This window comes from Daktulosphaira vitifoliae, unplaced genomic scaffold (genome assembly GCF_025091365.1).
Source record: "Daktulosphaira vitifoliae isolate Bord-2020 unplaced genomic scaffold, ASM2509136v1 Scaffold_1, whole genome shotgun sequence".
Classification (NCBI taxonomy): Eukaryota; Metazoa; Arthropoda; class Insecta; order Hemiptera; family Phylloxeridae; genus Daktulosphaira; species Daktulosphaira vitifoliae.
Window position 1 is genome coordinate 61,338,870 of NW_026099572.1, and position 27,480 is coordinate 61,366,349.

General features: G+C 25.4%; 1 protein-coding gene across 6 annotated transcripts in view; it reads left to right on the forward strand.

Annotated features, from left to right (window-relative positions):
• Window positions 1–972: 972 nt before the first annotated feature.
• The window catches only part of LOC126895539 (chaoptin), a 51,880-nt gene continuing 25,372 nt past the window's right edge, over window positions 973–27,480 (forward strand). The window contains exons 1-3 of one of the 6 annotated variants that reach the window (XM_050667512.1): window positions 973–1,156; window positions 1,225–1,471; window positions 10,824–10,916. The gene's annotated coding sequence lies outside the window, so the exon portion shown is untranslated. Of the gene's footprint in view, window positions 1,472–2,968; window positions 3,588–8,585; window positions 8,704–10,823; window positions 10,917–27,480 lie in introns of those variants that run through there. The other 5 variants (XM_050667509.1, XM_050667511.1, XM_050667510.1 and 2 more) reach the window with 5 other exon arrangements.

Here is a 27,480-nt window from a genome sequence, read left to right on the forward strand (position 1 = left end):
TACGCATTTCGAAAGCTTATACTCTGTGAACTATGAAGCGATTAAGATATCTGTCTTCGTTTTATTCTCATGCGCTTTGAACAGATTGAATAACGAATTCTGTTAAATCCCATTTCTGACTTTGCAACGAGTAAGATAAGAAACTCATAGTATGGGTTATTAAGGAATTGTGTAACATTTCAGCTTTAACGTTAATGTAAATAATAAGTTAAGTATTCGAAAAGTGCCATATGAACTTTAATTTGTTTGATGCGATTACAATAACAAAGGAATACGTCAACTTAATGAATCATCAATATAATAAAACACGAAACTGTCATTTTTAATAATTCTACATAACATACAAATCAGAATTTTAGTTCTATTCTATTGAAATCGAATATTATTTTCATTATGTACAGTAACAGTATTTTATCTGTCTTTTCTTTGTTACTTCATTTCCATTAAATAATTCTAAGGTATAGTTCTAAAGTTGTGTGAAAAATCAAAACTATCAAATTTAAACAATTATAAAAATATTTTGTCAAATAAAACTCATAAATATCACATAAATTGTATTTTTCTTGCGTCATAAATGTTTTCATTTGATTATTTTCACAAATCAAAAACTAAAAAGAAAACAAAAATGTACAAAATTGAAAATATCCATTCTATGAAGTATAAAAGACAGTACTCTATTATTATTTTAACAAGCAACTGTCAATACGCACAACATTCAATTTGTAAATAGACACAATATGGAAGGAGATGTGTGTCAGTAAAATATGTCATACAATTCTGCGTGTGTATGTCAAGAAAGTCATTATATTAATTCTTGAAAGTATTGTGTTTTATACCTTGTACATTTAAAGTAAAGAGTAACTGAGCGACTACAGAGAAAAAAGATACGACCGGTAAAAGCTCATGCGCGACGGTTTCAGCCATACGGTCTCACATACAAATGAAACCCAACTTACCGGTTAGTATCGCGTTTGCCGTCGTGGATGCAGTTTATTGTCGTCGGCTCAGTGAGTGAGGTCATTTTCGAGTGTTTCGTAATTTATGTAAAAACAGTTTGTGCATTAAAAAAATTTGGGAAAATGGATTGAAACTCATAAGAGGTTGATGTCAATTATTAATTCATAGAAAAATAAAAATATAAGAGAAATAAAGTGGGGTAATTACAAATGCATTTTTTTAGATAAATGCACAACCATTTATTTCGAACTTTCTTTGATATGATAGCAACGCATACAAGGACCAGAACTTTTAAAATGAAATCTGCTAAATGTTTTAGGAGAAAAAATTAATGAATCACGAATTTTTTTTTTTTTTTTTGTGAAAATATACTATACACATTATTTGAGTGTTTGAATTGTTTAATAAATTTAAATATTTAATATATTTAATGCGATTTGGGAATGATACAACTATTACCATTTTTACAAAATTATACAATCAAATAACGTCATTTATAATTATTGAAATCAAAGTAAGTTTTTTTTTAATTTCACGCTATAAATCATAATGTACAAAACTTGATAATGAATAACGACAATCCAAAAGTTTTTGGTTTTTAAAAATTTTTTGAACTTTTTTTTGTTTATGATTTTAAATTAAACGAAACATTTAAACTTTTAGACCTACACATTTGGGAGGTTTTAAATTATAGAAAAAATATTTCAGGTTTCTTTGTTGACTTCTAATAGATGTTCATATTACGCATTTCTTAACTTGTGAATATGTCACCAACAATTTATAAATAGTATCAATAATATTTTTATTTTTTATATAGTACATTTTAAAAATTATAATAATATTATTAAATTTTTTTTTTTAACAAAATCTGTAGAGAAATTATTCTTTGTTGCCTTTTTGTAAAGTACGGGATTTATTTATCTGTCTAATTCATGATAAATGTAAAATTACACAATAAAGTTTTTAAATTAAAACTTAATAAAAATAACAATAACCCTTAGGTATATATGCAAGCTTATGATTATCCTTTACAGATTACACAGTACGTCGATTATTATTTTACCCGTCAAACTTTGACAACACAACGAATGGTCCTTCATAATGATTACACACTAATTTTCATATGGAACGTTCATGCTAATAAACTTGACGAATAAATCATATCTGATTAGTATGATATACTACCCGTTAACGTTGAAACGTTTGTATTTCCGTGACCCGGACCATGTTTTAAAATAAATTAAGTATGAATTAATGAACAAATATGCATAATGTTGAATATTTCTTGGAAATTATTTACCTAAAAGTGGTTTTTTTATTGATAAACAGAAACTATATTCTTTAAAACTTCAACTTCATGGGGTAAAATTTAATAGTGATAATCAAATATAGTTCCACTTTTAACGTTCAAGTATTATGAGGGTATGCTATTTTCTGTATGAGGTTTCCAGGTAGTCGTGATGACTAATAGGTCACTCTACTATTAAGACTACTTTTATGATTTTTTTGTTTTACAAAAATATAATCGCTAAATTTTAGTAAATTTCTAAAAATGAATTTTTTCTATGCTCGTTATTTTTTATTTTATTGCATGTAATAATTTCACATCTACATATTACTTAGCTCGGTGAAGTCAGAATACCACTTACACTTTATACCTAAGTGAAAACTGTAACAAGTCAATATAATTACTTTNAATCAAATATAGTTCCACTTTTAACGTTCAAGTATTATGAGGGTATGCTATTTTCTGTATGAGGTTTCCAGGTAGTCGTGATGGCTAATAGGTCACTCTACTATTAAGACTACTTGAGATGATTTTTTTGTTTTACAAAAATATAATCGCTAAATTTTAATGAATTTCTAAAAACGAATTTTTTCTATGCTCGTTATTTTTTAATTTATTGCATGTAATAATTTCACATCTACATATTACTTAGCTCGGTGAAGTCAAAATACCACTTACACTTTATACTTAAGTGAAAATTGTAAGAAGTCAATATAAAGTAATAAAACAAATATTAGTGCGCAATGACTTATATTAAGTTTAAATATTACATTATTAAAATTTATTTTAAAATGCGTATTTTAAATTAAAATACCTTTTATAAATTAGTTCGACTGAGGTAATTTTTATTTAAAAACTTTCAACCCCCTTGTGAGTATCACAATTCAAGACTTATCGTCAAAACATATTTTAACTTACTTAACCAATGAGAAATTTGTGGAACAAAAGGTCGTTGGGGATTCAAAAAACTATGAGCTATTAGACACTAGAGATTTGCTTCAAATGAAAGTTGTGAAATTTGTAATCGATAGCATGGCTATATGTTATGGATGAGCTTTGATATTGATGCATTGTTACCACATTTGTTTTACATGAATAATGTCGCATCATCATGAATATAATCCAGTAATTTATTCGAAAAAAATTGAAATACACGCACAAGAATTATTGATTTATAGTTTGAAGTAATGAATAAAATGGTTAAAACTCGTATTAAAAATAGCATAAAAAATATCCCAGTATGATAATATTGGTAATATTTACCAGCGGAAATATTCATACTCTTATTTTTTTACACCTATGCTGAATAGCCTTAAATTTTAATCACATGCTAAGTACTTAAGTAAGTAAATGTATTGTACACAACTTACTTATATTTTTTAAAAGTCACTTTAAAATATTTCCTTAAGAACAAAATTCTTAAAACTTAATACTTAAGCGTGTTTTTTTAAGTAATAAAAAGTATGAACATATTTTTACTCGTGATAAAATAGCTTTATGATAAATAATTCATACTACTCAAGCAAAATAATCTAGATGAATTGAAATATTAATTCATTATACATGATATATAAAGTTGTTACTGTCAAGGTAAACTAAAGGAGAAATAAAATGGTGGCCCAATCTTTAAAAGAACTTAATCAAATATTATTTTGTTGAAAAAATCAAACTATATTACATTAAGTATTATTTTTTTTCATGACTTGTTTTTAAAAAATCGATAACCTATTACCATTTTCACTTGATATACGTATGAAATTTTTCTTTGAGTTAAAACTTAAAAGCATTGTAATGGCTCGTGGCACGTTTGAGATGAAAACTGACATCAAAATCAGATACAATAGATTTTATCTCTAAGCGTTTTTATTTCCATAATATACAAAACAAATATAATGTGTTACTTATATGAAATGCAGATTTTTTTAGGTATACAGAATGATCAATATTGGGTAAGACATTATTAGGGTCTAAATTATTGTAGAGAAAAACTCTACAATATTACGTATTAAAATTTTTGTTTTTAACCCTTCAAAAGATAAAAACCTTATCATTAATTTTCTATAATTGAAACCTCTATTTTTAACTTTATAATATGATAGACAAAAAATTTTTGTTCTCATAATTTTTTTATTTGATCAATCGTTCATCTGTTATACCTTTTTTAAGAATAGTAATTTGAGACAAATTTTCTAATGATATTTCATTGTAAAGTCTTCAATTTTCCGTTTTGTTGCATGAACTAGTTTTTAATGACTAAGTTAATATCTTATCTTAAGTTAATAATCACATTCTCTAATGTTCAACACATGTTTACCATTGTTTATTGTCGATGACCGTCATAAAATTTTTCTATTAATAACTACCATAAAAAGTAATTTAAGAACAGATTATCGATGTCTCTGGTAATAAAAAAAATCAGATTAATAATAAAAATTTATTTAAATTTCAAATTTTAAACAAAAATAAATTACAGACATAATTGAATAAAAAATATTGTGGAAACAAAATTGTTTTTTGTTATTTTTGTCTATCATATTATCAAGTTACAAATAAAACTTCCTATTTAAAAAAATTCTTTGACTACATAATGTTTTTCTTTAAAAAAATTAAAAATCTTCAATAGATTTTGATAAAATCAATGTCTCACCAGATTTATATCATTATCAATACGAATAATTCGTTTTAGATTTCATCACCAGAGTGACAGTTACTAGTCTAGAGTTGGAGCTATACTAACGAATTGGCTTGTTTTCTACTTGTTCTTATCATTTTTGTTGTAAGTCTTCTTCCTTTTATCACATGTATACAGTGTGCTTTATTATGAATTCTATCCCCGATTTTTTCGTTCGAAGTTAAATAGGAATTAATTTTACTTTCAAAAGTTACCCCTTAAAATCTACCCTTAGAATCAATTTATTTTATAATCAACTTGATATTTACTATGGTTCATAAAAGTAAATAAACTTTAATCAATAATTTTTTATGAAAAAATCATTATATTACGAAAAAAAGGGGAGTTATGTTGTTAATAAATCACAGTCTATGAGTTTATAACATACAGTTTTCAGTTTAAATAATAATTATACTTTCTTAAATTTATTTATCATTATATAAATATTTATTGTTTTGCGAGAATTCGGAAAAAATTTCGCTGAGTTAAAATTTGTATATATTTTTTATGTATTGAGATGTAGAAAATTGTTTTAATAAATATTCTCTCTTCTGTATTGGATGGTTTTCTATTAAATATGAATATTATATTAAGAGTTTTTATCGTGAGTTTTCTCAGTGGTTTTGAGTGAGATGAAAGAGAAGTTTGCTGATCACAATAATAACTCCTTTTGCTGTAATTGATTTGGATTTTTAGAAATTGCTACAAGAATTCATATTACCGTATTGTGTAACGTGCAATGTACGATTGGTTAGAGAACAAAGTTAAAGATATTTGGCGCAATAGTAAAACCTAATTAGTTTTGAGAAACATTAGGCCGAGAAAGTAAAGCTCTACTCTACCATTTTGAAACATCTGTTTCCTTTCATTCTTCTTTCCTTATTTTACGTCGACTTTTCTGTGAACCTAAAAGTCTATGGATAAAGAGCATTTTGTGTCTCCGTTTATTTTTACTTTGTACAAGAATTACTATTCAAAATGTTAATGAAGTCGAATTTAATAGGAGACGAGGCGTTTTTATTGCAGAATATTTGGAAGTTATCCAAATCACGACTTTACATACAAAACTACCATACTTTGAATCACTGATAAAAATTGACAATTTACTTCCAAATAAAGTCACTAAAATGAAACTTTAAATAAACACTCTCTTAGTCACTTCATTATTATATCTTTATAATATAATTCAAAATATTTTTGCTTATATCTATTCAATTAATATAAACTTAAAATGATAAAACACCAAATATTCTTTTTCACTACCACTAATAAAAACTAGAGGTAAATATAAGACAATATTAAGTGTAAAAGGTCTAATAAATTGTCCAAGATCTTTTGTACTATTGGACGTTCACATATTATATTTATTAGTTATTTAATTAATAAATATAATTATCACTATTATATTTTATAATAACAATATTTTAACAGTAAATCATAAAATTTTGGATAAATAACTGCTTATTTCATGTTTTATTTTAATTGATCAACATTATATAATGTTTATCTAAAATCTAAAATCCATTGCGTGGAACCTTTTGCATTGTTGAAACAATGAAGCAAATTAATTTAAAAGTAAATTTACAGAAAATATCTTTTAAATATTTCAACTTAATTTTAAATTAAATATAATTATAATGAAACTTTTTTAATAAAACACATTACACATGTACAAAAAAAGAGCAAATAATTATAATTTTTTCCCTTGTATTTCAAATAGTCTGAAGCTTTCAAATACTAATTTTATTACAGTTTAATCTGATAGAATTTAAAATGTTTAATTAAAAAAAAATTATTTTAAGGTTTCGTTTAAATTACAATAAAAAAGAAATTATCTTATTATTACCATTACATGCCATGATAACATATCGAACCTAACTGACTTCATTAGCAAGACCACAGAAAAAATCTAGCCGACATATTTTAAAGAGCTTAATTCCCATTTACTTAAACTTTTCCATGAACTATATGTACTATATTATAATATATATTAACTTGATTCTTTTTATTAAAAAAATCATTTTTAAATATTAAAAAAGTTGTGAATTTTTGAGTTAAATATTTTTTTTAGTTTTATATTAATATTTTTAATAAAATGTCAATTTACCATTATGTACTTGGTATCAGCCCTCCATGATTGAAATATTTTGGCTATGCCATCACTAACTATGTTACATTATTAACATTTAAAATTTATCTAGGATATCCTTTTAGCATTACAGTTAAAAAAAAAATTGTGACATAAAAATTAAATATATTTAAAGAAATTTAATTTTATAAAAAATTAGCAAATACCAAGTTAATTAGTATATTATATCATAAGTTTTGGGGGTAAAAACAGTTCCCTAAAATTTTTATAATCTATTCATACTTTTTCAAATGGAAAAATATTATTAAAAAATAAAATAAAATTTTAAACGTAATATATTAAAAATTTAGAATAATATTTTTGTTTGAATTCTAATTGGAATAAATGTTTACTAAAAATCTATTCTATTTATAGATAAATATATTCTTTATCGAAAAAAATAAAGTGACGAAGGTTAAATTAATTAATATCATGTTTATAGATGGAAAGAGATAAGACCACAAAAAAAGTTGATGATTATAGAAAAGACATTAGAATGACTGTTGTATGTGATGAGGTTATGTGAAAGTGAGAACTGTGCACATGTGAAAACTAAAAAAATTATTCCTAAACTGCTTTAAAATATGAAGGAAAAGAAGAAATTTTTTCTTCTGGTAAAATTAAGTGTTAAAGAAAGAAGCTTTGATGAAATATTTAAGTTTTAGTAAATTTATTCAAGTATAAAACTGCATTAAGGTTTGTTCTTATCGTTTAATATATAAATATATCAATAGTATAAGAGGATCTTTGTTTAGTCAAGAAGCTTATATTTCATCTGTTGAAATGGTTGGGTTAACATGGAATGTGACTCTTCTAAAGTTAAAAATTAAATGACTTTTTTTAAATTATTAAAACCTCTTATTTCTATAAAGAAATAAAAAGAAATATAATTTCTATAAGACATTAAGTATTCTTTTTTTATAATTTTAAACTTTTTAAAATAAATTTTATACTGTGATTTGAATTAAAAGTTCATAAATGGTATAAATTTTTTTTCATACACATGAAAAAATATAAAAAATATTTACCTTCTATTCAGCGATTGTATAATATTTAAATATGAAATAGTTTAATAATGTTACATTACTAGAAATTATGGGTACATTGTTCAAATAATCTTTTAAAAAAAATATTTTTACGATAGAATCAAGTTCAAAAGAGCTCTTCCTCGTTAGTTTTAGATACTTTATAAAGAATTTTAACTACTCAGCAAACATGAACTATTTCAACAAGATTAGATTATGTTGGAATTTCCTTTAGTTTTGTGAAATCGAGTTAACATAATTATTTACAATCATCATTAGGTTACAGATTTGAAGTCAAATGAACTAAACTTTTTATTAAAAATTCGTTCTGACAACTTTCTTAATTGTTTGTAAATAAAACTCAACCTAAAACTTCTTATTATGGGTCATTTATTTTCTAACCTAGTAAGAAACAAAAAATATTAATCTCATTATTTAATTTCCAAGATTATATAATTAAAAAATAAGAAATATATTTATTTTTCGTTAACTTTTATTTTTTAATTAAGTATTTTCATCATCAAACAAAAATTAATTTTTATGATTCAATAAATACTTAGTCATTAAAATAGTCTATTCTTTCGATTAATCGCCATTACACCGATTAAACAAAAATAGTTTAAAAGTCCTTCATGTAAGTATTGTATGATAATGTATATAATAATTATTTATAAAAATATAATAAGAATATTACAATGTTTTTAACGAATTATATACATCAAAAAAACCAATGCCTTTGTTTTAATACATATAATTTTGAACGAAAGTTATTATGTACTTATGAGTGGACTTATAGCTACGATAGTTACCAATTATAATTTATAAGTAAAAAAGGTCACGTTATTTTTTTAGGGTAGCCTAAACACGTATGGTAGTTTAAATATATATTTACATAATATTATTAAGTGGGTAGTGGCTACCTAATGCTAATTTGTCGAAGTTTAAAAAAAATGGAAATTTTCATCTAATTGGTCTCTATCCTTTTGTTATGTAATGATACAGTTCATTTTTCCTGGCAACACACGCGATATCCTTGCCGGTTAAGAAAATTGTTCAAGCAGCATACATGTATAACAAGAGTCACGAATTATAAAAATCCTATCTGATTTTGTATTTTTTAAACGTTGCCATAATTTTCTAATTCCAAAACGTATCTTAATATTTCCAAATTTAAGGTATTATCCTTTTCAAATTATGTGTTGGGAAAATATATAAAAATGATATCGATTGTACTAAAACGACGATATTTTACTTATTATGTGTTACTGTTTCGTGTTAAATGAATATAAATAAAATAATATTTTAAATACAGTTATATAATAAATTATCTTTAATATCAATTTCATATTACTAAAGTATAATGATCGAGTAAAAAATTGTGATATGACATGAGTATGTAATTTGGTAAAGGTTCTATAAATGTGGTTTAGTAAACTTAAGTGAACTATTGCATGTCAAAAAATAAATCACTATTGTAAAAATCAAATACACTCAGATTCTTACATAACATATACTTAATTATTTTAATTACTTGAATTAACTCGTATGTTTCACGCCATAAGTGTTCGCAGACAATTTCATGAGGGAAAATTTTTTTTGAATATTTAGTTTCGCTGTCTGCTGAACAGACTCAATGTTGAAGAGAAAGGGGTTGATCGTGATACTTGTCCAGGAAAGAGGGTTTTTTTGGAGGCTTCTCAATAGGCGCAACAAGAAGAATCTTAGCTCACTTCGCAAACGAATTAGTTACCCCCAAAAAAAAATTAAAAAATTATGTATGTTGTTAAATACATATATAAGTTTTTAGGATGGGGAAAAAATACAAGTAGCAACAACCAATATGTAATTCTAATGGGCGTCTATGAGCTTAGCCGAAAAAAATTATAAATAAAAGATTTTTTGGTAGTTTTATGTATTATTTATAAAATTTTGTGTCTCGACGAATTAAAAATTAAAAAATAAACCTACATGTCATATCTATAAAAATATATAAATCTATAAAAAAAACAATGCATTTATAATATAGCTTAATAATAATAAAATGTATTTTTAATTAAAAAAAAAATTATAATATACAACGATTATAAATATTGACCAAGCAAAAAGTCAAGGAGGGGTAACTGTTCCCTCTGCCCATCACTGCAGAAGCCTATGACTAACGCCATTTATTGAAAATATGTTGATAAAATGAAAACAATAATTGTTGAAACAAATTATAGATAACGTCTAAATAGGAGTATATTTTAAAGACACATATAATATTTAATTGTCCTTGTTATACTACAGTAAGTTCATTAAGGAATTCCTTTGTCCCTCGTTAGACCCATCTCGTAAGGGACTCAAGTAAAGGCAGATACAAGCCGATTTTATATTCTCACGATTGAACCACACCGCACATTGTCCGCTTATTTACTATTCGGACGAACATAAGACAACGTAGAATTAATGAGCCAACCTTTCGGTGGAATCGTAAAGGACAGACCGAGAAAATAGTAGACGAGGACTTCCTGGACAGAGAGAGGCATTTTGTTAAAATACCCGAAAATTGTTCAGGCGGGAAAATGTTTGGAAACTAACGTTAATCGAGATTAATGACTATGCAACATTTCTGTGCTTAGGGATATAGATTATATTGTTTTCTCACACGTAAAAAAAATAATAACAATAAAATAAAACTCGGTGACTTAGCAATACAAAAAATCTAAAAAAAATGTATTGAACATTGAACAAAAGCTTTTTTTTTTTTTTTTACAGTGGTTGGATTGAATAACAGCGGACCATCATGAGACGGAGAAAAGACAATATTAATTGAAAACGAGTGACTGGAAGGATAAATTTTCTTTTAAGGTCAGTATTTTTTATAAATATTTCGATGAAGGTAAAACCTTACAATAACTTTAATAACAACAGACTTCATGGTTTATATTTTGTATCAAAAATAATTGTATACCTCACAAGTAACATAATATTTTTCTAGTAAATAATTTGTTTCAGAAATCTTTTTAGTATTTTTAAATAAATCTTTTGTTAGATAAAAACAAACTTTATTTCAGAATCCATAAATAAAGCTTTTTAAGAAAATCTTCCATACAAAATATAGAATTATATAATAAATCATACATAAGAGAAAATACTTAATAGAAAACATAAAAAATAAACTTCAGGTGTTATATTTATCTATAAATTAAATTACTTAACTATGACGGAAATCATAAATTTTAGGAAGTATAAAATCATGATAGTTAAATTAAAAACGTATTTGTATTTCTGGGTTGAATAATATAAAAATGATTATGGTTGTATTGAAATTATTTAAATAATGAATGTAAACTTTACACTTCAAGTAAATGGAAACATGTAATTTACCTTACTTTGAACTATTAATGAAAAATTCTATGAAAACATATCATGTCTTGTGAAATAAAAACAAAATGGTACATGACACTTCATGTCACTATTAGTGTAAAATAAACTTATTTAACGTGATAATGTTTTCTTCAAAGTATAATATTCGTCTGGAAAAGAAATTATAGAAAAATAAATTATCTTGAGTAAAACACGTGTCATTGAGAATTCAAAGAGTAAACGAACGAACTGTAATCAATAGTAACAACTTGTTTTATTTTACAAAAAAAATGAAGAATTTATTTATTAAAAACACATTTTCAGAACTATGATATCTTTAGGTGTATTTTTCTATATTGTAGTTTATTTTTTATTTTTCCACTTTTTTTAAACGGAACAACTTTTGACAGGTATTTTAGATCTTTGAAAAAATATCACTTGGAAACATTGAATCCTTATTAAATAATATATTTATAAAAGCTGCTAATCAATACTAATCATAAACCTGTTGTCAAGGAAGAGTAATACAAATATTTGTATACTTCTTTATGTCATTCCGTCAATTTTAGCTATCATTAAAATCACAAATAAAACAAAATAAGCGACTATACAACTAGCCTTTTAAATTTAGTCCATCACATCCTATAAAATATAAATTAATTAATAAATTCAATTACAATAAAATTATTATTTTATGTTTACTAAAAATAATTAGCGTTTATTATTTTAATTAATAAATAATAATAATTGAATTTATCGTAAAAAAGCCCTTTAATGAAATTTTTTCAAACAATTACTATTAAATACATTAGTGTGTACCATAGAAGTGTTAGAATAGTTAGCTAGCAACGAGTATTTTTGTTAGTTATTAAATGTAAAATAGTTCATTAGTTATTAAATTTATTAAGGAACTAAAAAATGTAAATTGTTATCCACTTTTTAGGGTTAAAATAATTCTCATTAAGGTTGAATTTCTTCATCTGAAGATAATTTTAATTATCTTAAGTGTACACGTATTGCATCGAGGAGAAATATTAAAACTTCTTCTTAATGGTCAAAATTGAGTGTGAGTTTTTATTAACTCTGTAATGTTTTTGTGTTTTTAATAACAGTGCGTAGGTAGTGAATAATATCAAAAGTAAGAATGAAACACTTTTTCCTAAAGATTAAAATGATATAATATTACAAAATACAGCATTAAGAATACCATCCTAGACTTTTTATATATTTAATTCATAACATTTTACAATCACTTAATTTTTATTTTAAATACTTTTTCAGGACTTCCATAAAAATAATAGCAATGTATTTACAGCTTATTTTTATAAACATATATATCGTATCAACAGTAATTTATAAAAAGATTTTGATTACAATGAAATAATTTAAAATTTTGATCGTGTACACAAAATATTATTTCTTATATAATAAAGTATAACAAAATTATTTTTTTGGTAAATTAAGTACTATGATTGAAGTATAAATTGAATTAATTTAATAATTTTTTCATAATTCATCGAAAATAGTCTTATAATGTTATAAAAGCTCGCGATTGTTAAGTAATTGACAACAACCGTTTTCAATAACGTTTAACACTTCAAATTATTGTTTAAATTAATGCAAAAAGAGTGCAAATATTTCTTTTTTACCTTAATAGTATTAATATTTAATACCTCGTACAAAATACAAATCTTAAAAAAACATGTCTTGAAACAACTTTTATTTTTTAAATAAAAACTAATATCTTTTATAATTGATTCGAGATTTTTTTCAAATAACTAGAAAATAGATTAAAAGAAAAAAATCGCAGTTATCAAAAGTACATTAGCCAAATAATAATGAAACTTATTTTTAATCACCTAAAAGCTTAGTAACCAAGAGAACGTAGTTAATCTTAAAAAAGTTTCCGGTCACTTGTATAAATGTTATACAGTGTCAGAGTAAGGTAAAGACTACGTTTTTTTTAATACACTGTGGAATTAAACAAAAGAAAATAAATAATTATGTTTTCAATAGCAGATTTTTAAAAACCGAAATCAAAAAATTTATTAATTAAACATTGATTAATATTTTACATAAAATGCTTTTCATTAATTTGTTTTGTTTCTGTATATAATTAAACCGAAAGTAAATTTTAAATTACTAAAAGAAATACGACTACTTTAAATATATTTCAGCTCTGAAAATATTTCCAACTAAATAATGTGTAAGTGGCATATTGAAAAAAGTATTATTTACTACAAACAAATTTTTCTTCGACTCAATTTACGTCCAGTCTGTTTTTATATTTATGTCGTGACTAAAATGTTTACCTATAAAATATTTCATGTAAAAACTCATTTTAAAATATTCTTAAGTATTGTCGGACTTAATTGTAGGTCTTATTTCCAACAAAAATATAATACATACGCAGCGACTATATTACACTCAGTTTTTTTTCAATTCTCATACATTACGATTAAGTTCCCTTTATAATATTTTACACGCAAGTAAAAATTGAACGTTGTGAAAATATTTTTTTTTTTTTTACATAATACGTATTAACGTAAGAAACTTGACTTTGACGTCATTATAATATTGAGTTTTATCGTGTATGAATTTTGTAAAATGCTAAAGTTTTGATGATTTTTTATTTTCAATCACAAGTATAAATCCCTAAGGCAATTGATAATTTTGTCATTAGATACATACATACACACATATTATATATATATATAATCACACACATACGTACAATAATATATAAGTCACACATAGAACGGTTGCTTTCTCTGATCCTCTGGATATATCTGTCATTTTACATCCATACGTGTAAAGGATTTCCCCCCTCATCCAGCTATTTTCAAGTGTTCAATTGAGAATAAATTTCACATAATGCATTATAACCCGTGCACTGTTATGAAATTAAACATTCAAATTTTCCTAAATATCAATTTTTTACTTTAGTTTATTTAAATGATTTTTATTGAAAATTGGTGAGTGTTTATTTTCATTTTTTATTAGAACGCGGTAGTATTAAATTGGAATAATATTACTACTCGTTTAATATAAAATACATTTTCAATATAATATATACTGACCACTGGATGCGCTGAAAAAATTAAAAATAAATCAACACTAATTTTGTAATTTCATAAATTTATGTTTATTTAAGTAAGCTTCGGGTACTATTTTTATTTTAACGAAAGGCAGTGAACAAACATTTCATTCAACATGCACAAGATTCTTGTATTTGTCTTCACAATAGGTATACCGATTTGTGGTAATATTATTTTTCTGGAAGAGATTTACAATGGTACTTTTATACAGTACTCTTTTTGGCCATTGTTATCGCTGACGATGTCGTGTTTCGATTCTAAACCAAGTCTATAAAGAACACTTGTAGAAATGGTCAACACAGACATAGCCAAACCCCAAAAAGTACATGGTATAGGACAGAAACAAAATCGTACAGAAAAGAGGACGACAATTGCCCCTGGAGAGCACATTTGTCATCGACGGCATATGGTTCATTCAAAGACGTACAAATACACAAAAGTACCCACAACCACAACTTACACAAACATTGGTAGTTGGTACTTCGTTTTGGATTTCTTTGAAACGCCCAAAGTATAAGCTCAGTCGTTCGATAACTTAAGTCTAAACACAAAAACGTTTGTGTCAACATCCGATGCCAAACCGGAATGCAATTCATTGTACCGCCATGTCTTAAGTGCTGTTAAATAATTTAATTAATTAGTTTCTTCAAGTCATGTTCACTTGTGCACTTCATAATTGTACTTACCAGCCGTAAAATGGAAGAAAAAATTACAAGCCTGAACTTATCTTGTAGAACTTCAGTTGTACTTAGACACAGCTATATCGATACGCGCATTAAGTTGTTGCAGTATCACATTACTACGAGTGGTTTTCCATCCATAACATTAACTTACATCTTCCATAGTGGAAAACCCATTTTCCAATAAAAACTTATAAGGATGTAGTGAGCAATATAGATAGCTTATTATTACCCTAAGGGTTAAGAACTTTTATGTTCTGGTAGATATAAAAGTTTTTAGTATAATATTAATTATTACTTTACACGCCGTTCTTTAACTAAAAAAATGTAACTACCTTAAAAAATCAATACACGTTGTAACAAACTTTTTACTATTATATCCCTACGTATCATGACATTAGAGTGTCATAATTCATTTCAAAATTTCAAAAATAAGTGAACTTTTTATCAATATGATAAAATACTCTTAATTTCCTACTGAGCTATACATAATTTTAATCATTTTAACTTAATAAACATGTTCATGTAAAATTATCTTTAACACAATAAAATGATAGCTCTACGCTTTCGAGAAGTCCCTTTTGTTAAATGATTTTCTCTTTTTCTATAGGCTAAGCGTTGTCATAGCCAGCCAACTATATTTGTCATGACGTTTCTACTAGGGAAACACAGTGTTTTCCCTTTTGTCTTCTGCACTATTGATGTTCTTAACCACTGTAAAAACTCAAGTACGGACACCCGTCCGCGAGTCATTAACGGCAACCGCGACTTAACACTAGAACTTATCAGCAACTGATATGTCCACTGGGCTACGCTCAGTTAAACGGTCAAAGCACTAATTTAAGCAATTTGACTACAAAGAAAGATTGAAAACATATCAATTTGTTTCATTTGTTGCCAAAGTCACAGAAATATGTGCATTGTTTTAATATTGATAAATTTACATACTTGTTGAACTAGTGTAATATTAATATTTAAACGCAGTAGAAGTTATTTTCAAATTCTCACGGGGAAAAGTAGCAAATTACGTTCATAAAACTCCTGGCACGAATGTGTTGGCATCTGGAGGTTTTAGATTTTGAGAATTTTTAATAAATATTAATGATACTCTAGCTGTTGCATTATAGGCTCAGGAATGATATTGGACAACTACATAATGGATAGCTTAATAAATGAATATTACATAACCGTACGCCCAAAGGAGTACCTCCGGCGTAATACTATAATGAACGATTCTAATTGTCGAGATATAATACATACTTTATATATTTCAAATTGCGAAAATCTTGTAAATAATTTACAATAAAATAATAATTGTTATTGCAATGTTATGAAGTTAAAGTCGTTAAAATTAAATTTTAGTCTCCGAGGGTATTTATTTTTGTAGTATAATTTCAATGGTTTTTTTGTGGCAACAGAGAGCAATTATTCTACACAAGAATGATAAATAATTTTGTTTATTTTAGACCTCTTTTACAAATTGACTCAGTTATAAAGGCGTCTATTTTTTACAATAAAAAGCTTTTCAAATAATATTAACCGAGCAAATAATAATAACACAATGACTGCTTACATGTTACACAAATGAATATTACACACATTGTTTTTTATACATGACAGATGCTATAATTTGTCGTTTAAAAATGTAATTATTAACAAATCTCAACACAAAACATAAGCTTTTTGTTGTTGCATTGTTAAATTCATTTCAACACTGGATTTTTCTATGTTAATTGGGTACGTTTTAACAAAGCAAAGTAAATCAGTATATTTTCATGTTTAACCTTTTATGGTTTAAACATGTTTTACGATTGGATTCATATCTATTGTAACTATAACAAGCATAATAATGAAAGTTTAACCTGTATCTTACTTAACCAATTAATATTATTGACATAAATTATTTCAGTTATTTCTCAAAGTCAGTATTTTGTTTCGATTTGCAGTGTAAAGTTAATATTTTATTATATCGATATTTTACTTATTAGAAGCATTGTCAAAATATTAACAGATTATTGAATATAAATCTCTATCATTAAAATTATGATTAAAACGATTCGCTTTTATTCAATTATACACGGATACATTTTTATTAATTATTCATACGGCATAAAAAAACATTATCATTGAGAACGCATAATGAACAATTACTTTGTTCGTCATTACTAAATGGATTTTTTGTGACGGATTTCAATATCACGCATTGATAGATATTTTATTTTTGATAAGAGACCTTAAAAAATATAAATCAGATTGTTTTTTATGTAACTCGTGTGTAAGGTTTTATACATGTGTGAATTTTTAAATGAGTATTTTTTGTAACTAATTCTGCATTAAAAACTGTCAGACATGGCACAAAAAACTAATCTGATCCTTTATACGGTCCACGAGTCACCACTCAAATGTAAAAAAATATTTTACGATTGTTCGTAATCAGTTGGAACTATAACAACTTTGTAGCTACTGAAACCGCATAAGAAAAAACATTTTACGATGTCGGTCATTGATCGTCTTAATTTTAAACTCTGTAACGAGGTTTGTGGCGAAGAAAAAGTGAAGCTTTGGTTTAAAACGTCGATATCATTTATGTGGAAAACGAGACTAAATCCAAGTACACTTTTTAATATCGAATTATATAAGTTACCTACCCATACAATCAGATTAGTTGTGATAAAAGACATTAAACAACATGCTTAACTGTTTAAATTAATTAAAAAAAAATAAATCGATCATTGGTTAGGAAACGTTTTTAAATGCGTATGAAAATGAATTGTCATAACAAATTAACTGACTAAACAATTTCTTTAACTCAATTCGACGTCTTATTAGACGTCTAATATTTTGTTTCCGTTTTTATTAAAGTACAAAATGCATAAATTTAAAACTGGAAAAAAATAATTTTCAACTTTTCGTTACTTTTTTTGATATGGTACAGTTTTTAATTTTCTGTTAAAAGTGTCAGCTAATATTAGAATTCGTTTTGTTGCTTTAAACTTTTAAATGTATCAATACATAAATTATTATAATATAAATGTTTCATTTCGACGAAATTTCGCAATATCAAAGTTATCTCATTACACAGATTTCATATTTTTATTTATACAACATTATAAACAATAAATTAAAATTTCTTTTAAAAGAAATATGCAGACAATTTAGAACGCATAACATTTATCTTAGCATCATCATATTACCCAGTGCTACTCCATTGGACCAAGACAAATAAAAGGGCTTAAAATGTTACAACTATATTATATTACAACTGCTTTGATTTTTAGCTACAACGAGAAGAATTTAGTTGTTCAACAATGTCTTTTTAAACATATTTTCAACGTTTAAAAGTAACATATTGTAATACGGAATAACTATAGTCTCGCTGAAATGTTTTGAATTAAATAAATGACAAGATACGCTCAAAATATGTACAAAACTCTTTTATATAAATATTCTGATTTTTTTTTTTATCCAATTATGTTTACTTATTTATTTAAATGATAAAAGCCAAGTTATTCCGTATAAATTACATAACGCTTGTATACATCAAAACATTAAAATAACATAATTTATGTGATGTCGAATTCATATTACAACATATTACAATATCAATAGTTTTGCATATTATTTATAATGTTAAGCATTTTATTTCGTCTGGACTTATTGAAATAAAACAGTTTTATTATATTTTATAAGTGCTCGCAAACTGAAATCTGAAAATTACAAACGATTGTAAACTCATGTACATGTTTTATATTATCTCTATGCATTTAAATGAATTGTAAATTTATATTAAGCCCAAGGCCATTTACGTATATGAAACTTTTGTAGGAAATAACATACATATTACTTACTAAACGCACTCAAAGCTATTTGTTTTGGAAATGGTTTACTCAAAGATATTTATCTAAGTGTTTGTGACATTTGCACACAAATATTTAATCTTCATCTTCACTTTGTTGTGATATTTTACAATGCTAATAAACAAATTAATTTTTTAACTAAATCTACGCTTAATTCTCTGACTTCCAATGCTGAAATAGGTCAATTGTAAAGTCTGTATTTTTAGATATGATAGGAATTTAGTAACAATCGACTACGTGCGTGTTCGTAGCTCGTCGATTTTAGTGAAAAAAGATCTGTAGATTCTTTCTTAATCGTTCCCTTGTCGAAAGTGATGAATAAGATTCAAAGCCGGATAAACATTAATACCTTCCTACCCGGTGGTATATTTGCTAACGGGAATCGATTCAACCCTTAGTTCAATATTTTTTTTTTTTTGGCACTGCCAAACTTTCTTTAATCATATTAAGCAATCCGATAATTTTATTATCAGATTTTAATTCATTGTTGACTGCCCATTCAGTACAATTTACTAACAAAGATCAAAATAGTTAAAATTTTTATTTATTTATTTTAAATAAATGAATAGGTTGAACTACGAAACGCTTAAATAAATAATGTACATGCATAATAAAATATTGCAGTAAAGAATGATCACACAAATGAAGAATAAAAAAGAATATATACAAGGTGAGTTTTTTAAAAGTAAATATGGTATAGTGTGCATTATGCTATTAAATATCCTTTTTAATAAATTTGTTTATAAAATTAACTATCAAGATATAATTTTAGAAAAAAATGTTATTTTTATTCTATGTTCTTTTAGTATGATTGTTTTTATTAATGCCGTCAGATTTTATTTGTTCAAATAAATTTTGTGTTGTTTCTTAAATAATATAAACAATTTAGGTTGATTTAATAAAATTTGGTAAAGTTACTATTGAAGAAAAAAATGTGCCTCATAATCGTAAATAACAAACGTTATTCGATTACTATCTTAATGGATTTTGATTGGCCAGTTAAACGAATAATACAAATAAGTAAAATATTTTGATTTCTTTAGATGTTTTGCTAATTTTTTGTATATTTTGTCGTTGATTAGCATTATGTGATGCTGGTTTTATTAGGAAACAGTTATTTAACTGGAATTTCTCCATACTACTTTTTACTTTTTATAGTATCCCATGTCAAAATATTTTTGCTTGCAGTCTATATTATGTAGATTAAAACTGAAAGACACACTTGGAAAAGTATGTTTTTTTAATAATTTCTAATCAACGTATAAACTACAAATTCTTAAATCGCCGTTGGAACACTTCGCACAAATATTTCTCTAGGTAAATCTTTGATTCTAGAAAACAACTCATCGTAATTTGATAGTAAAAATATAGTGCTTGCATTTATATATGTTGTGACAATGTCAAACATGACGGTTTTTAAAGTGTTACATTTTTTTAAGCGCAGAAAAGTTGTTAGTTCTTAACCACAGGTGTCGAGAAACTCCTGTTTTCTCGAAAAAACTAAATTAATCTCAAAGCAAAAAAAATAAACAAAACCATAAATTAAAATAGCTGAAAAACTTGATATAATAACAGCAAAAATACGGTTAACTTTTACTTACACAAAAACATTTCTTTGGAAATCAATAATGCAAAAATATTTCGTGGGTGTCTTGCACACAATAGGAGTGAATTAAAAAAAAAAAAAATCACAAAACTGAAAAATTATAACAGTTACATAAAAATGTTCATTGTTGTGACAGCTGATGCTACTGTATTATAAAGGAATCAAAAGATTTTCGATAGAATAAAACAATCCCTTTCCTTCAGTTTCGGCATTATTAGAATTTTTTCTTATAGTGTTCTACTCTGATATCACCGGCCTTTGAAGTGTTTTTACATACTGATATTACTACGACTGATAAAATATACGAAAAATTATATTATGCGTTTTTTGTGTGCAGTTTATGCAAAAAAAAATAGTGTTACAGAGCATATTTTCCTGGAGCACGTGTATAAAAATGGATAATAATACAATATAAACGCAATTTACACTGCGATTATTGTTGTGCAAACTCCATTTCATTTATTCACGACCAACTCTTGAATTAACATTTTCATTTTAGGAATTCTTTTACGTTTAGGCGGCAACCAAACTGAGTGTGGATTATTCTTATTATTTAGATCATAACGTGTGCATACACAATTCTTTGAATTTAAATGTAAATAGCAACGGTAGACTTTTTAATAAATAAATCCAAAATAATATGGCTTCAATGATAATTTTTTTAACTGAAATAAGTAGCATTATAAAGTTAGTTGAATAATATAAAAAAATAATAACAATAATGAAAAGCTCCTTTTTTCTTTTAATCGAGTTATTCGAGTTTATTAGCGTATACTTTTAAACAGTTTTATAAAACCAAAATATTATGACGTTTTTCATAATAATTATTTCCATTGAAATGTATTTTATTGTTGTGTTATGTCTTACGGAATATTTTATTCTTCATCGGAACTTTAATAAACACCAAGGGTATTAAAAAACTGTAATAAAATATTAAATAAAAAATATCAAATGCATCAAAAGTCAATGTTTATAAGCTTAGTTTAAATATTTATCTCAGACATTTTTCGACTGCGGAAAACGATTCAGGAAAATACGTTTTTTATGAATATTCCTATATAATAAGCAAAATATGTACTAGCCTGGCATATTATTTGTAGACGGAATCAGTATAAATATCTACTCATAGCAAATCTTTGGAAAATCACCCGATATATTATTATTCCACTGGTTCAATATATTTTTCTCGGTTGCATTTTTTCCGGGAAAAACATTTCTGTCCGTCTTGATCTATCTATACATACAGACGTAATAAACATCTAGGATTCGTACACATGTGATTTCCAACTTTAAAATACACCGAAGAATATTATGGTCAATAGCGAATTATTATGAAAAAAGAAAATCCCCAGACACTATTTTTCTAAAAAAAGTATTTTTCTTTTTTTTAAGTTATACTTTGAAAACAAATCAAATTTCCTGCTATAGAAAATCAAGATGAAAATGTTTTTTTATTATATTTGCAGTCAGCAACGAGTTTTAGTATGATAATATGAGTGTATAATCATAAATATATATAAATGTGTATGTGCGTTTGTGGTAATAATAATAGAAATCCCTTTCCTAACAACCTAAAATTCTTACTTTAGTTTTAACTAAATGTGTTTAACCAATAGATTTGTAAATATAGTTGTATAAAGATTTTCAATTAAATCTGTTTCCATAGAAAAGTTTTGAATTTTGAGTTGTGCTTGTTTGTTTGTTATTTATTAATACACTGTTAATATTTCCATGGACTTTAATGTAAATAATAGATTATCGATGGTATTTTTATAAGACCAACGTCTATTGTATTTTAAAATACTAACATTAGTATTTTATTTGGTCCATTGATGCCCTGGCGTGATTTTTCACTATAACGACTTTATAGACCATAATTGTTCTAGAAATACAAAAGGTTTCAGTGGGTACTCATTATATTTATGTGTTCTGTGATTTTCGAGCTCACGGTCAGTGGTATAATTAATCGTTTTACACAGAGACGTTTTGATTTCAATATAATCTATCAAAGTCTTGCGTGAAAAATACCGTTGTCTTTTTTTGGTAAGAATACGTATGAATATAATAACATATGGCAGAAGTTTCGGGAGGAATCAAACACATTTTGTTAACAGATAGAAAAAAATAAGAACTTTGTTTTTGTTTAATAGAAAAAAAACGTATGTTGGCGATAAATCTAAGCTTTTCAACTACTATTTCATGCAAATAACAGAACTTGAACGTATTCATCCGGTAAAAGGTGAAATATATTAAAATACATTTGTGACGACCTTTATCATAATGTAAATATTTACCTATGTTGTGTGTATACAAACATATTAAGTCAACTCTTTCCTACAAAGCATAAAAATATACTATGTTTTTCTCTATTTGGAATAATTCATTAAATTACTGCTGGCGAAATTAAAGTTTTTATTACTAATATAGTCTAATTAAAACTTTTAATTCAATTTTCATACGCTAAAGTGATAAAATGTTCACCTATACTTTATCGATTGTTTTATGTTTTAATCTATACTCAGGGTAACATTAAAACATTATTGGGTTTCCTTGTCTTTCTACAAACAACTCCTATACAGGGTAAGTCACGAAGATATTATAAATCTAATTCATTTTTATCTAATGATCATTTCACTGTAATTTTTTTTAACAGTTTTCCCGTGAGAAAATTAGACTACGCTAAAACTATATTTTTACTATATAAAAATTAATTAATACATTTTTTTCTTATTAAAGAAAAAAAATATATAAATAATTTTTTACAAAAATGTTTGATGTATCGATAACAACTATACTTATAGTTACAAGTATTAATACATAAAGTAGATATGTAACGCAAGTGGGTACAGCTCGTCTGGTGTATGTACACTCCATTAGACTATTATTTTATGCTATTATCATTCAATAATAATAATATTATTATTTTTTTCTATTATCTTATTTTTATTTTTTTATTATCAGAAATAAATAATAAAAAATATTTTTTTAATGTGATCTGAAAGTTCAAAAATTGTTTTAAAAAAATTATAGCGAAATGATTATTGGCTTAATAAAGGATATTGGATTTGTCTTATCTTCATGATTCACCCTATATAACAGCCATAAACTATTTATTAGAATTCCCTCGATGTGATTTACGGCGAAAGGAGTAGGGAAATTGTCATAAACGTTCCAACCTATAGAAACACGTGTTTGATTTTCCAAAATGACCAACAGACTGTTTAACTTAAACAATATAACCTTATTTCAAAATACATCTAGAGCGAATATTTACTACAGAAAAATAATTTGCCAATTGAAAGTTACAATTTATGCGAAACAATTTTAAATTAATTTATCAGAAATCATATTCAAAACAACAAGATAAATGTTGGTTAACTTGTGAAAATCAAATTAATGGTAAACGATTTTTATCGGGCGGCGTATTATATAGGCAATTTCGCTACATGAATGTGGCAAACTATGAGACTAATATTTTTAAAATCTTTTGATAATTGTTTAGATAATATACAATCTAATTTTTATTCAGGTAAAAAGTCCATGTGGATATTATTACTTGTATTTTTTATAGACCTATAGAACGTAGTGTATAGATTCTTTTTAGTTCTACGCCTACTATAATTAATTAAAAAATGTTTGAGCTATGAACTTATCACTTGAATATTTATTTCTATTTGCATACGTATACACTTTGTTTATCATAAGCATTATGCCTTGAATCAATTAGGACCAAATTGTAATAGAAATTATCATATTATGTACATCAAAGTTAAGCTTGCGTGACAAAAGTTATTCCACAAGTGGTAATGATTTACACTGCATAATTCTTAACAACAGTGAATTTATTAATCATGTCTTCACCTAAAGTAATACTGCGTGTCTTTTTTTTTATATATAAACATAATACTCGAAGGGTATTTTGATGGTACATTAATCTTATCACTGGCATGTGAGTGTTTGTAGAATAGATGACTATTTTTAAAAAGTGAATCAGGAAATAATTTTTTTCTCTTGTGTAGCAAAATGTTTAAGGTTTAATGGCTAAGATAAATCGAAAAGCTATTTTCCAGAGAAAATTAACGATCTATTTTGACAAGAACAATATCTCACCGTTGGATATTGTCAAAAGATTTAATATGAAAGGGTTGAATAGTTATATAATCTAAATCCTATGGGAATATTACTTTAAGAAAATTGTATCTAATTAATCAACACGAGTGAGTAACTTTTAGCTATTATGTTTTTAATACTTTGGCAAGAGTAGTACAATAATTATAGTCGTATTAATAGATTCAGAAATGAATATTCAAACTATATTATATAATTAAATAATTCTTCAGAAAACCCAGCTACTGTATAAAATTAATATACAAATTTAAATGCTTCTTAAAATAACGAAAATCCAATACTCGAGATAAAAATTTGATTACAGTGTAGATATAACGACTTGTTATTTTAGAACTTTCTATTAAATATTTTTGTGATAATGTAACATAGGCATTCCTTTGCTTCTATTCTAAGAATTTTAATTAGTTTATAAATAGATGAGTAAACTATATGATAAGTATCACTTGCGTATAGCTCACTGATCTAATATAAGTATTTATACTATCATATTAATATTAATAGCTCAATTAAAAATAAACTATTTATTTTGAATCATATAAAAGATAAATTAGTCTAAGAAAAACACATTCATAAGAAATACTTTTAACAAACCTTTGCTATAACTGCAATAATGAATCCAATTGCGTATATATATTCCATAAGAATTCCAGTTAATTATATTCAATTATTTTCATAATTTGTTTATGGAAGCTGAGATGCAGCATAAGTTTTTTATTACATTTTATAAAACAGTGTTTAATGTTATTTGCAAGTAAACTACAACACGTTCATTGAATAATATAATCATCCATCAGTTTTATGTGCTATTATATTATATTGAATTACTAGACGTCGTATTATTTTTTTATTATTACTATTACTCTGACTGTGTATCATTGGTCATAGCGCACGTATAGGTACATACTTCATTTCCTAGAGAAAAAAAATCTAATAAATAAATAATAATAATAAAACCTACCTCACACGAAAGCTCCCGCAGGAAATTAGTTTTGTTTAGAAGGCGGACGGTGCCGCACCCTAACTATATCACAGACTTACGGCTAAGGGAAAGGAAAGTCCTTCTGGCCCGCATAAACAGCCTTGATTTATTGTCTCTCTTAAAACCTATGTAGTTTTTATTCCTACCACAGCAAACTGATTTTTTTTTTTTGTAAACAATAGCTTTTCTCAAAAACTGAAATAATAAGACATTTGTCTTTCTCCGATAATTTATTTGTACCATAGTACTTTTTTGTTCTTGAACGCCTTGTATTTTTCATTTATCTTTACATGTATTAATGAGAAAATTATAACTAAATAATGAAAGATTAAGGTAATAAATAAAAATGGAAATATAAGGATATAAAATGCATAAATAAATCACAAAATACATTAATATAATAACTTTTATTGTGTAAATAGAACATGTATACTGAAAATTACTTTTCGTCTTTTGGTTGTTTCTTAATTATTAAATTTCTCTAAGATGACTATAATTGGAGTTATTTATAATGTCACTAATTTTATATTATGTTACCATGACTGCAGAAATTTTGTATCAAAATAAAATTCAATCTTGTTTGTTGATATTTATTGCTACAATAGTCTATTTCTTTTCTGCTTTATTCTTCCAGACAGTTTTTACAGACAGCTTACATAAAGTTCTCAATCACCACTCAACTCAAATTCCATCATTTTCCTTAAGCGTGGGATAACCTCCAATCATAACATATTATTATATATTTTTTGATATTTTTAGCCTTTCTAATAGTTTTACAAACACGACCAGTTATTCATCAAAATGTTTAACATAATATTAGTAGACTAGATAAAAATAATCAAACGGTACTTACCAATATATTTATTTTTGACAAGATTGATCGTGAGATATATTTAAAGCCTTAATTCAAATTGGCTTTATTTTATATAATGCACTTTACATTTAGAGTAGAGGATCTGTTTTTAATTTAATAGATCGACTCTACTCTTATCATAAAAATATTCCAAAGGGCTAAATAATGTTTTTTTTTAAATCCACAAATATATCCAACAATAAAATAACAAAGTAATTATTTTTCATGTAAATTAAATTTACAATTTTATATATGTATTTATAAGCTTTCTTTAGCTAAAAATATGTTTTTATTACTTTTTTATTTAAGACAATTCATACGGTTATTGTGAAATTTACAATATATTAATTTAACAACAATAACATAATATTATATAGTATAATATAATTTTAATAAATAATGTCCCATAGTCGTGATAATTTGTTGCGAAAGTCATGTAGTTATAGTACTAAATTATTTTTATAAAAATGATCAAGATTAATGGATATAAAATCATACCTAATTTTAAATTTTCAAATTAATGGGAAAAACCCAATATTTCAATAAACATTAAAGAGATACGTGAAGGGTCTTGGGCAAAATGAATCTGCAATTTATTTCATTTTTTTATGAAACTGATATTGATCTTAATAAGCATTGACGTATGTTGGAGGGCTGGAGGGACTTAACTATTTTATAAATCTAGAATGACTATACTTATTAAATTTAAAATAATACTTAAAAAGAAATACGTAAAATTATTAGGTATACATGTGTTCCACTAGGTTTTGACAAATCTATATACGTTTTTTGTGACAATTTGTCAAAACCTCGTGTGACACACAATAAATGTTACAATTAAAAACGTAATATCCATAGGATATAA